Below are 6,261 nucleotides of genomic sequence, written 5' to 3'. Positions count from 1 at the left end.
AAGCATTTTGAAAAACATTCTGTATGGGTCTAGGTTAGGGAGCTTAATTATACAAATTTCTTGACATTATAAATGGTATTTACATATTATTGAAAACCCTAGTTGTGCACGGTTTTTTTTTAATATAAGGAAGTTTTACAAACAGTGGAGGCCATTTGGTCCAGCAACCTCAATTAGTTGTTGGAAGTGAATTCATCTAAGGATTTCATTCAGCTGTTTCTCAAAACAAGCCGAGGTTGGGTCCTCTGGTTCATCTTTTAGTGCTGATTCTGAAGACATCCACTGAGTTGTAGTTGTTTAATGTGTTTGTATGCTGAGTATTTGAATATATTTCTCTCATAACCTTCTGTGTTCAAGATTAAAAAGGTTATTAATCTAGTGTCAGTGTAGGTCACTGCTTTAAAACCAGGAATGTTCTGTATCTGGCTGCTCTTTCCTGGGCCGATTCCCAAGCAACAATATCCTTTTTTGTGACCAGAATATTGTAAATGAGACCTTAGTGAGTTCTAACTGGAATTCTGCCCTATTTTGCTCTTGGTTTCCACACATGTGAGTTCACTGCCTCCATGCATGCAATAAGTGTAGTTTTTTTTTTTTTTCAGCCCTAGTTACAGAGACATGTCCCAGCATGTTGGTTTGGGCTCTTTGCTGTGGGCAGACATTTACTCGCAGGCAGGGAGCCAGCAGCACAAAGAGTTTGTGACCACTGTTAACCCACATCCCCTTGCATCCTGGTTCGTGAGACACTTCAAACACCACACCGGCTCCCTCGGACCAGTACACTGTGCAGCACCTTTTCCAAGTCCGTAAAATCGCCCGCATGCGGCAGCAAGATCATCACACTACCAAATGTACCTGCGGTACAGGCTGAAGTCATTTTCGTATGTGTGAACATGCTCCTTTTAACATGAACCTGTCAGGAGAACTTGTTGGTTTTTTTTTTTAAAGTGGGTACAAAGATGACTAATTGTTACTGAAAGTTCATTCTTTGGTTAAGTGGAGGTAAATAAGATAGCCAATCCTGGAGCTGGAAGCAAAGTTTTATGGGTCGCACCTATCAAAATGAAAACCCTTGGAACAGTTGAATTTGAATCACTGAAGTAGTTCAGTGATCATTTAAAATGGAAACTCCAACATCCCACCACGCTCAAGGTCAACAGTTCATTTGTGACTGCTGAACCGTTTAACTTACTAAATTGATCAAACCTCCTATGTAAGTGTTCACAACTAATGACTGGTGACCTATAAGATCTGCTGCATCGTGGCTGTCCTGGACCAGGGTCGACCAACCCTGATATAGGAGCGGTGGCACTGTGGTTAAGGATCTGCGCCTGTGGCTGGAAGGTTGCCAGTTCAAATCCCATGATCGGCAGAGGAATCCTATTCCGTTGGGCCCCTGAGCAAGGCCCTTAACCCCAACTGCTCCAGAGGCACTGTTTAAATGGCTGACCCTGCGCTCTGACCCCAAGCTTCTCTCTCCCCGCCTGTGTCTCATGGCTCTCTGTATCCCTGTCCTGTGGTACAGCTGGTTAAAATGTGAAATACATGTTACCCTCTTAAACCTGGGTGCTTTGGAAGAAGAGCATTTTTAGACATGGATGAGGGTGCAGGTTTGCTTTATCAGTTAAGGAATAACCTGAACGCTACAATAGGGATGGTTAGTAGCTCGGTGAAGGTTCGAGGGGGGAAACTTTCCATTTGAACTAAGTCGAAGTTATTGAGAGCGTGCTGTTACAAGTTTTTGTTCATTTAGGGGGAAGATTATCTGTTTTCTTTTTAATAAAAAGTGGTTTTCCAAATCTAAAGTACTTTATGAGGATATTTTCTGCCAATTTGTAAGTTCTGTTGTTTCTCAACTAAACGAGAAAATGGGAGCGATTAATCTTAACCAGCTGTTAGCAAGCTAAAAGTAAAAGTATCCGTCGCAGGCAGTGTAGCGGAATGTCACCGTGCTGGGGCAGACGAGTGTGTGGGGTTTACAGAGCAGGTCCCGCAGGTGACGAGAGGATGACCCGCGTGTTTCTCTTGGAGCCCGTGACGCGTCCCTGCGGCAAGTACTGAGAGCGAGTGCTCCGGCTTGGCTGTAGTAATCATTCTCCTGAAGGGTAAGGTTTCATGAAAATACCACGGTACTCAAAAAAAAATCTTCGTAAAACTCATTAACCGTGCAGATGATGTAGTTCATACCGATAACAGCGGAGGAATGTTCCCTAACACGTTTCAGCTCTGACTCAAACCCCATGCGACGGGGCTTTACAAATTCGAGTTATTGTCAAATTGATACCTGGCTTTTATTAGGATTTGTTTTCGGTGGTCGTAAAACCAGGCCTTTCACCTTATAGATATCCCAATTTCTGGCCCCGGAAACATGTTTGAGAATTATATTTAGTTCGGAAGAGCCTTCTCTTTGTAAAGTTCCAGTGAAACGGCCTTCAAGCACGCACCGCGCTCTCCGGGTGGTGCCAGGCCCTGGCAGCAGCGCACAGCCCCTCAGTAGCGCTGCTCTGAACTCATTTGTCCCACTTCACAGCGGATCCCGAACTGGGGCTTATCGGGATCTGTGAAGCCCGTCCTCCGAGTCTTATTGTAAAACCTTTCCCAACAGTATATACTGTAAAGGACACCGCTGCACCTTTAAGTATTTCGATTATAAGACTATAGCAGCACGACTAAAAACGAGCGGTTAAGCATTGCTAGCTCTCGGCGCTGGGGCCCCGGATTCGGTTTCGGAACCAGGGTGTTTCTGTGTGGCGTTCATGTGATCCTCGTATTCGTGTGGATTTCTTGCCACAGCCCAAAGACATACTGGTAGGTTAATTGGCTAGTGAGTATACTGGCCCCGGTGTGTCTGGCCTGGCATCTAGTCCAGGTGTACCCCGCCTTGCGATTTGTACACATCTCTTACATAGAGCACTCTGCGCTCAAAACGCAATTGAGGTATTTTATGGGTTATTTCGTAGAGTAGTATTTCGTAAATGCAGTGCAACTTCGGATTTCCTGTCCATTGTGGTCCTTAACATGACTCCCGCGTGTGTCTCACCTGTCTCTTCAGCAGCTCAGTCTGGGAGTTGTGTATCTTTAAAAGCATCATCTATCATTTAGTTTGATTGTGGACTATGATATGAAATCACCTTTTTTTCCAAACAGCACTTTTTTGAGTCGGAATTTGTGTTTGTCACGTTATTGCGTTAGAATTATTATTAGTATTATAGAACAGTGTTTCAGAGAACTTAGTGCATTTTTGTTATTTTTGTAGTTTGTTTATGATGTTTAGAACAAAATCACGGTAAGGTTGTTAATAATAATAATAATTGAATAATAATCCTATTTTAAACATTTTCTTCTGTGAATTCCAACCGCAATTCTGCGGGGATGTACCGAGGTAAGACCGAAAGTAGCGCAATGAGTCGCCGGTGGCTGACAGTCATTTGTGGCTGTTTATTGTTTATGAGGTGTGCAGCGCGAGTGACTGCAGCGGCCGGCGCTCGAGCGCTGCCCGGTCTGCGCGCCGCGCGTGTGCGCTCCCGCTCCCGCAAGACCTGCGCAGGGCACAGGGTGTCACGCCTCGAATCCCAGAAGGATTTCCTCTTCACACAAAAAAATAAACGTTCCCTTTTTTAATTCCACGTATTTTCCCTTCATAAACAGATCAACAGGATGTTTTGCGAGTTTGTGTACGCGAGTGGGAGTGTGTGTACCGAGCTAGGACGTGCAACAGGTATTCTTGCAGCCCGTGTTTCCAGTTTCCATTACAGTCTGCACCAACAGGACACGACACCCGCGGTCTGTGAAGAACACGGGACTTAGACACACACGGATTGGGAGGTGCGCAGAAGCCCAGTTTGCATTTGCCTTCTGAAATAACAGTTTAGTGCATTTCACTCAGAAGCGTTTGAAAAAAAGATGCGCACTGATTTTCCTTCATAAACTGATCAATATCGCCCTTAATCAATCCCTGGAGAGTTCGATGACTCTTCGAGGAGGGCAGCTGAATACTGGTGAATTAGTACTCCTTTCTGTGTAAACTGCGGCGTCCTCAAAGCTCCGAAATTACTCCGCAATTACTTAATTTAACTAAGAAGAATGTATTTGTATGAGCAGTAAATCTGAGGTTGGCGGTTATGCTCGGCAGCCCTTCACACTGGCGCTGTCCTGTCGTCCAGCGGTGAGGCAGGTGAGGAGACGGTGAATGCTCAGCAGATTGCCCGTCATTCTGCCAAGCGAGTCTTAAAACATTCAAATATCACCTCGGGCTGGCCGGGCACCCCGACTTCTGAAAGTCTAGTGCAAAACAAAAGAAGCTTGTTCCGAACATCCAGGCGAGTCACCACGAGTTGGAGATGAACATACAGACCCAACTTTCGCTAATTTCTGCTTCTGCTTCTGCTCCTTATTGTGATGCGAAGTAAACAATTAATGGAAAAACGTTAATAGGAGAGAAACTGCAGTGGTTGCCTCAGGGTGTGTAGGCGAAGTAGAGCTATCAAACGGCACTTTTTCCGCCTCTCTGCCTACGCTGGGAGGCTATCCTCTCATTCTGAACACAGGCAGTTGGCTTGGGTGTCTTCTCCACCGCGCCTACAGACACCGTCGGCTAACAGACCGCTGATCCCGACGAGGAGCGCTTCGCTGGCCGGTCGGCGCTCCGGGCCACGGCGGGAGAGAGAGGCGGATCCGTCTAGTTTCAGTGGTTTCGCCCTGGTCAGCATCACACTGCCCGTCCATTAAAAAAAGCTGAACACTTGTCGGCCAAAATATGTATGGTCACCGCGTGAAGGCAGTGATTTATCGCTTTAATAGAGAGAGCAGCGCCGAGAACATGTGGCGAACTGTTCGTCAGTTTCTTACGATTAAGATGCAGTACCATCTGACCAAACTGACGAACAGTTCGCCAAAAAAAAAGACGCTTTACTTTCACGCTGAAGAACATATTTTTTAAAGTAGTGTTAAACTAAGTGCATGCATATATAGACCAGCGCATTACCAACGTGTACAGTATCGGTGAGCGAAAGGCAGAGAAAATGACTCGAGAGAGATGAGCCTGTGAAGGAGGAGGTATTTGATGCTTCGAGAGGAGCATCTTAAACTGAAACTCCAGCACCTCCACTTTCACACAAGGGAAATTTCGGCTGCCGGCTCCTCTCCCCCTCCCTCCCTCGTGCCTACTTGCAGTTTAAAAGCGCGCGGGGGAAGCTCGGCTCAGACCATTGTGACGCGATGGATGTAAGAGACGCCGAGTCAGCCCGGCACGCCGGGGCGATACAGCGCCGGCAGGGCAGCGGCAGGGCCAGGCTGCTGGTGCTCTTCTTTGTTGCCCAGACGCTCCTGATGGTGCTGTGCGTCGCTGCCAGCTTCCACAGCTTGTGGACCGTTCAGTCGCAGGTACGTCCCGTGCGTCCGCCGCTGCTCAGGACTGGCCGTTTTAACAGCTACACAGAAAGCAGTAATGCGCTCTGTCCCAGTAACTCTCATTTTCTCACTTAGGAGAAAATGGTGTAGGCGATGGACATAAGTTCCAAACCACTGTTAACACAAACTATTAAACAGAGCAATCAACCTTTTAAGAGGTTGCAGAGAGAATCTAACAGCGTAACTAACCAAAAGCAGATAAGGCGGTTACCCCGTCTGTATGACGAGTAGACGTAGGCTACCCTACAATAATACATGTTAATGCAATAATGGTATGCACACCTGAAGAAGGCTCCACAGTTGACACCTTCTGTTTCTTTTATTCTCTTTTCAGCGTGGAATAAACCTTTACTCGTTCCTTTCCATTCTGTTATGCTACTGCTGAGCTTGATTTATTTGTGTGCAATTGTGCTTGGCAGTTTAGTCCATGCTGGATGATTCTCCTCGAGTAATTAAGGGAATGTGTTTAGTCAGTCGAGCTCTTCCCGGGTTTTAAACCCTTGCAGCCCAGCAGGCGTCCTCTCTGCCTGCGGTTTGCGGCTTCTGGCTGGGACGGCGCCGCGCGCCCGGGGAGGCGGCTCAGCGCGAGCTCGCCGTGGCCTCGATCAGACCCCTCTAGACAAGATTCCGAGCCTTACACGACTCCCATTGATACGGTTATTGAGCTAAAGGGCATATTTGTACGTAGCATTTCAGAAAATGCTCATTTGAAAATTTAATTTGTAGCGGCATAGGTTGAATATTGTCCGAACTGATCGTGAGGTGCTTTTGTGTTTTTTTGTCAATCCGATTCAGAAAGCGAATAACACCACGTGTCATATATACACAAAAATCGCATTTTGTTTTATGAGA

The sequence above is a fragment of the Lepisosteus oculatus genome, chromosome 9, assembly GCF_040954835.1.
Source record: "Lepisosteus oculatus isolate fLepOcu1 chromosome 9, fLepOcu1.hap2, whole genome shotgun sequence".
Classification (NCBI taxonomy): domain Eukaryota; kingdom Metazoa; phylum Chordata; class Actinopteri; order Semionotiformes; family Lepisosteidae; genus Lepisosteus; species Lepisosteus oculatus.
The sequence above is the reverse complement of the archived record's forward strand: the minus strand, read 5'-3'. Positions refer to the sequence as shown.